A 7,229-nucleotide genomic window follows, 5' to 3' on the forward strand; every position below is an offset into this window, starting at 1 on the left:
TCAGGGCGTGATCCTGATGTTATGGGATCGAGCCCCGCATCAGGCTCCTCTGCTATGAGCCTGCTTCTTCCTCTCCCAATCCCCCTGCTTGTGTTCCCTCTCTCGCTGGCTGTCTCTATCTCTGTCAAATAAATAAACAAAATCTTAAAAAAAAAAATAAATCAACCAAAGGAATACTTAGTAAGACACTTTACAGGCGGTACAGCGCCCACCGACACCAGCTATCTATGTTATGCCATTTAGCGCCCAACGCCCCAGCTTCCCTGGCTCCTGGGCCAACTCCCCCCAACTTCTAGATTCATCCACGGGCCTCCCCTGTTGCCAACGCTTTCACGGCCGGGGTCAGTTGGATGATCTTTAAAAATTTCCATTCCAGCCCCCAAGGTTAACGATGAAATATAATGTAGCTTATCACGAATGCAATCTCATGAACAAGGGGCAGAGCAGCTGCTGCCAGGCTCACTCGCAATGTTGTAGGGAGAGCAGGAAATAAAACCCCTCCAGCTTCAGTTCACTGCTGAAACAAATCCTGGGCAGCTTTGCATTTGCTTAATCAAGGAAGCTGGTGGCACTGCTGGCTCCCGCGGGGCCCTGGCTCCCTCTTCCCCAGCTCTTCAGTACCTCTTCCCTCCCAGCTATGCAACCTGAATGCAGTGCAGCTGACACCCACTCCTCGCCCCAGACACTCCTCTGAAGTGGGTCTGGGTGCCTTTAATCACATTTACAGCTTGGAGGCAGAGGAGGCTGGAGTAAAGTTCAGCAGCCGTTTGCAGAGAGTTTTAGGCAATATCCTGCAACTCTTTCACAGGCCCTGAGGTTGCGGGCCTAGCCTTTCAGACACGCTTGGGTAAAGGGGCTGCAGAAACAAGATTCTCCACCCCCGCCCCCAGGAGGAGCTGGATGCAAGCTAAGCACCCCTCAGGGCAGATGGGTAACCTCGGATCTGGGCTTCAGATTCCCAGAATTCGGGGCCATTTCAGGCGGACCAGCCCTTATAAAACCAAAATTACTTTGTGGGAGACAAAAGTGTTGTTCTGAAATGCTTCCACCCTCACCGCTCAGAGAAGGCAGTAGTGGAAGGAGATCACAACTTTCCTCGCTCATTGGAAAAGTGGTCGGCTGTGGTCAACATTTCACAGTGGGTGATCAGACATTACAAACCGTCAGCTGAGAATGACTGTACTATGCCCAAGCTACCAGGCGCTCGTGGCCTGCCCTCTATGCCCTCTTACGGATGGTCTTTTCCCCTCGCTTTTGCCTCTATGAAAAGTATCCACCCCACGTCTATGAAGAAAAACAAATACTATGAGATATAAGCAGTTGATAAGTGTTTATCACCAGCCAACCAGTCAAAAACATTAGCAAGCAAGTGGTTTCTCTTTAAGTTCGCTGAGCCCAAACCAAAAAGCTACTCCAGGGCAGGATGGGGCTCCAGGAAGGCAGGTGCCACGTGGCGCCATCCCCCAGCCCCAGCCTTGAGGAGCCGCCCAGGCACTGTTCATTTGCATCTGAGCGCACAGGGGGCACTCTGCTCCCAGGACAAGCCCCACCCTGACCCTAAGAACCTTTTGCAAGCCCCTCAACTTCCCTCCTAAGTGACAAAGAACAGGAAGGACGATCTCAAAAGGGGAGAGCACTCAGCCAGCACCAGCAGTGAGCCTAAGATGAGATCCAGCACCGAGAAATCAGAGACACGGTCCTGGGCCCTGGGCCTCGCTGGCAGACTGGGAGACCGGGGCACACAGCGTGCAGGACCATTCTGCACGTCTGCTCAGCCCCAGAACGGCCGGACGCGTCCCTCGGGTCCCCATGGGTGAGACACCCCTCACAGGGAAAGTTTCTGGTGCACAAGGCTTAGCGACCCCAGCGCACCCCAATTAACTCAGGTAGTACAGAGCACAAACATTCCCGGTCAAGTGGGGGTTTCAGCTGAAAAAAGACTGGCCTCTACCTGTATTCTGACACAGAATTCTCTTAGTGTGCTGTGAAACCACGTCCTGTTTCTCGAATAGAGTCTTCAAGCCCACTTGCAGTCATATGAGGATCCCTCCTCTTACCCGTTTCATTTTACTTGAATGCCTGTGATAAAGGCACCCTCGTGTTGTTCAAAAAGAACATCCCTACTCTTTCCTTTTATCTTCCCTTAACAGTTTGCCATCCAGTGATAGGAGGGGCCTCGCCTCCAACAGTCCGCCCTTTTATCTCCCGCTGACCACGCAACAACATGAAGCCAAGGGCTGGATTTCCTGCAGCGCCCTCCGAGGGGCTGTTTGACTTGTTTAAAATATTACTGGCCTCCAGAACCTTGGAACAATGCCTCAGCAACACCTACCCAGCATCCATTTCAGCTCCAACCTTGAAAGCCTCCAAGTCCAATGTACCAGGACTCCTCGTGCCTCAGTGTGGGAGGCTTACTGCTTCCAAGAAAGAGACCTCACTTTCCAGGCTCATGTATGTATTTGCTTCTTGTCTGCGGCAAATCAGGAGCCACTTTCATCAAAGTCCACAAACCCCAGATGTTACTTACAGTAGCTCAAGTTAAACTCTGAGTTTACACTGTTATTATTCTAATAATTCAGTGGCATTTAATCCCATCCTTTAGCCACCAGGACACTGAGTGGTATGCCACGTGCTTCCTTGCATAAGCCTGGAATACACTGCACCCCTCATCTGGAGAGTGAGGACAGGCCATGACCTCTGATGTCCTTCCAGGCCTAACTCTGTGGATGAGACTCAGCTCCGCTGGGAGGCACAGGTCCCAGCTCAAAAGCACTTCCACCTGCTGCCAAACGCGGTTAGCATTCCTGTGAACGTCCAAGGCTGGCCATGGCAGCAGACTCCCATTTCGTAGCAGATTAAGGCAGTTGTGGGACCACGTGCCACTTACGGGATGGAATGACCAGAAGGAGATCACCCATCAGAGCACAGAGGACCCCGACTCCCTGCCATTCGAGGCCAGGAGTTCCATTTTCTCAGCATCACACCAGCATATGTGAGGTTAATGGTTTCAGAGAACGATAAGATCAGATGTTTCAAACAGTCCACCAGAGTTCCTGGAGTATAGGAAAAATCTTTACAAAGTCAACTAAAAAGAAGAAAAACTTCCTTACCTAAGTAACCCCTTAGCCCCTCACAATCTCCCAGGGAAGAGGGTTGGGGGACGGGGGAGGGAGGTAGGCGGTGGAGTGATGACAGTAAGCATGGCCATGGATAGAACGGTGGCCAATGAGTGACGGAAGCCAGGCTATATGTTACATTTGCAACACAAATTTCTGTGCCATCACTCCAAGACCGAGCCAGTATTTTAAGGACCTCTCTTTATGAGGCACAGATAATAAACAAGGTGTTCAGAGGGCAGCTCAGCCACGGGGTCCCCATGCAAAACTCAGGAGGCTGCACTCTCTGTGGCCCCTCTCTCGCTGCCACAGGGCTCAGCCCTGTCGCTGGCCTGTGGGAGAACAGGAGCCAGCTCCCTGGCTCGGCCCCACGGGCCAAACAGCAGGCACTCTGCAACGTCCTCCGTTTCCTCCCAGCCATGAAGTCAGAACAACCTGTACAGACAAAGAGAAGCGAAAACTTGCGAAACAAGGGCATCTCCCCTGCTCACTGAATATGCCCGAGGAAACTTTCTCAGAGACCTTTTCAGATGCTTCATTACGATTCTGGAAAGAAAACGCAGTCCCCTACACCCAGGCATGCTCGTGTTCACACAAACCCAATTTCATGCTCTGCCGGCCCCACAACTACAACGCAGAAGTCAAAATATAAGTCCAGAGTGTGGCCCCGGTTACTTAACAGATTTGGAATTGTAACTGACACTTTCCTATAAACTCTTTTAGAGGCCAGTGACATCCTGGCATGTTCCCAATCTGGAAACAGAGTTTTCCTAAGGTGGGGAGGGGAGAAAGGCCTAAGACATTATACAACGATTTGCTACCTGACTACAGGAAAAATGCCGTTTGCAAGAAAGAGATGTGGGGGGAAAAAACCTTTACCATCTCTTTAGTCCTTGTAGTTAACCCCTAACGTTATGCTCTGGCCAAGGCAAGAATAATCCTTTCAGGCTTCACCCACAAGAAGCTACTAATTGTGATAACTTTTTTTTCTTTACCCTATCAGCTGAGATTCATTCAACTGGCCTAGAGTTTGGAAGACAGATATGCAAAGTAATTCCAGTTCTATCTGACATAAAGATCTCAAAAGTACTGTGCTACTGGTGCGAGCCATGTATGCTATGCAACCCAAATTTATAGTCAAGTGCGATTATTCGCGTTAGGCAAATGCTCCTTTAAATTTTTTTAGCTTGGAGAAAGAAAAAACCAAGGGACGCATTAATCCGTCAAAGTTGCGAGGCTCAGAACTTCCGCAGTTTCTCTGTACTTTATCATTTCTATGGCTTCGGCCACCAGACAGGTAGGTTTCAACTTTAAAAAAATGAGTCTCCTTAGTCTCCTGGGGTCTGACTTCCAGGCCCACCCTTGCTGCTTTCCATGAACCCAGGCCAAAGCCCAGGAGAGTGCACAGAAAATATGCGTTCTCTGCAAAGGGTTAAAATTCATTGAAGATGTTCTATACTCTTTGTGCCCTGGACGCAGGGTGAGATTTGGTTATCAGTGTGGAAAACCTGAAACAGGATGGTGGCTATTCTCAGATGTTCGTCTACGAAGGTCCCAGATGTGAGAACTACCAGGAGCTGCACAACAGGGCCCCCGGCCTAGAGATCGAGGAGACAGGGCACAAGGAGATAAATTCCAATCCAAGGGAAAGGGAATCATGAGCCAAGCACTTTAGGGCTGCAAGGCTCCTGAGGCAAGTCATCAAGTGTGAGGGAAGTAGGGCAGAAGCAAACATGAGCTTAAGGAAGCTCCCGGCTTTCCGAGGACAGGGCGTTCCAGTTAGGAAATGCGTGGAGACCCTAGAAGGTCTGCATGGTCCCTGGTGTCATGAAAGCACTGGCTGCTACGTGCCTACATTTTCCCCCTTCTCAAGTGAAACAAGGAAAAGCAGATGATTTGCTGAGACACTCACAAAGGTGAACGTATTCTTTTCCGAGGTTCAGGTGCCTCCTTTTAAAATGAGACGATAAGCATAGGAGATGGTTGAGAGTGGTTATTAATGGTGACTTATTTTTGGCAAAAGAAAAAAAAAAGGCCATCCCCTGTGTCTACCTGCCAAAGTTTTGCCTTGACTTTCTGGCCCAAAAACAAAACCCTTGCGAGCCACCAGACTACATACCAGTGCATCGTTTGAAAGGAGGGAGAGTGGAGTGGGGCAAAGGGCAAAGACAGAGTGGCAAAACTGTGCTGGTGTCAAAGATCCATCCGCGGGGGATGGACTTCATCCTGTGGCTGTGAGAACCCACTGAAGGTCCACCCCTCCTTTAAAAAAAAAAAATGAGATGAAATAATCATATTCGTATTTTTCAAAGCTCTTGGCAGTAGTTTAAGATTTGGACAATTAGAGGCGCCAGTCAGGAGGCCACTGCCAATACAAGGGACAGATAGGAGGAGCGTGGGATCCAGGAAGACATCACCCAGGGCCGGACCTAGCCGGCCAGGGAGGGTGAGGACCAGGGAGATGCCGGGCCTCCTGCACTGGCAACAGAGTGGGTGGCAAGGCAGTTAACGGAGATGCAGAAAAAATCCCCAGTACAAGGATAGCATAAAGAGAGTGCGGCAGGAAGGGACTGGTTTATTCAGTAGCAGGATTAAGAGAAAAGATCTGCTCCAGAGAAAACCTCACACGACCAGAGCCAGAAAAGGAGCAGATGGGAAAAAAGAAGGTTCTGGAGGAGGTGGGAAAGGAGGGCAGGGGGCTGCCAGGCACGGGAAGATGAAACAATCGGGCCTGAATGGAATACATAACATATGCAGCCATGTAAACAGAACTATTCATTGTCAAATTGACGGTGCTAATGAACCCTGACATAAGCTGCTGATGTGGGGGGAAGGGCACAAAGAGCCTTAACTCCCAGGTTACGAGTCTACACAAAACTGTACCACATGAAAAACAAGAGAAAAACAAAATCCATCCTCCTCTCTTTCCCAGAGCCTGTCATACAAAACTCACATGTCAGATACTGGGGAAAACATTCTATGGAGCTGATGGGATCTGGAGCAGTGAAGTCCAGGTGAAAGTTCTCCAACAATGAAAATGGCCTCTACCTGCGCAGCCCAATATGGTAACCGCTAACCCCACGTGGCCACTGAGCGCTTGAACAGAGACTAATGTAACTGAGGAACTCCATTTTTAAATTTTACTGAAGTTTAATTTAAATTTAAATAGCCACATGTGGCTACCAGCTGTTGTACTGGACAGCATAGGTTTATGGTATTTTTTTCCCTCCAGTAATCTTGGGTTACTAGATTGTTGTCCTTCATTTGTTTGCTTCCTGGGGTTTTTAAGCCCTAGAGCAGGAATAAAGATGATCTGGTATGGTTTTACCTGCAGGCATGAGAAGGGAGTGAGCTGATCCCAGAAGTAATATACTTTGCTATGAGTCTTCATTCTTCCCGGTGTTTATCCGAGTTTCAATGCATAAAGGGAAATCACCCATGAAACCAACCACAGAGGGACATCTCCCAAGCCAGAGTGAGCTCTTCGCAGTGAGTCATCACCACCCTGCCCCATCTACCCCAAACCTGCTCAGACCTGGTCCCACCTCCAACATGAAGGTCAATGTGTACAAACATGGGAAAATGTTACAAAATCAGATCAAGTTTAAAAAGCAAGTTAGTACCTTTGAGCATTCTACATTATGATCATGTATTTATGGACAAAGTCTGGAAGATGAAACCAGAAATGAGATATGGGTCATGGGAATATGGTGATTTTTTTAAGAGAAACATATAATTTATTATCATTATAAACTTGATTTTTCTAATTAAAATTTTTTTAATATACAAAAAAAGAAAATAGACAGCATTCCCTCTTAAATATGAAACTGTTCCCCTGCCTCCCTTCCCCAATTTATATATCTTTAGTCATAGCCCAGGGCCTGGCACATAGGAGGCGTCTGTTCAGTTCACTCTAAGTAAGCATGGGCTGATGAAGGGGTGAGATGCTCAGACTGATAAGCCCCATTCTACAGACAAGTACAAGATTCATACCCTTGAAGGACACGTGATGGAATGAGCACTGGGTGTTATACGCCCCTGATGAATCACTGAATCCTCCCTCTGAAACTAATAATATAGTATATGTTAATTAAATTGAATTTAAATAAAAAA

At 48.3% G+C, this 7,229-nt stretch overlaps 1 protein-coding gene across 5 annotated transcripts in view; it reads right to left on the reverse strand.

Annotated features, from left to right (window-relative positions):
- RREB1 (ras responsive element binding protein 1) overlaps nucleotides 1–7,229 on the reverse strand; it is a 126,096-nt gene that overhangs the window by 75,254 nt on the left and 43,613 nt on the right. The window lies entirely within an intron of this gene.

This window comes from Ailuropoda melanoleuca, chromosome 5 (assembly GCF_002007445.2).
Source record: "Ailuropoda melanoleuca isolate Jingjing chromosome 5, ASM200744v2, whole genome shotgun sequence".
NCBI lineage: Eukaryota > Metazoa > Chordata > Mammalia > Carnivora > Ursidae > Ailuropoda > Ailuropoda melanoleuca.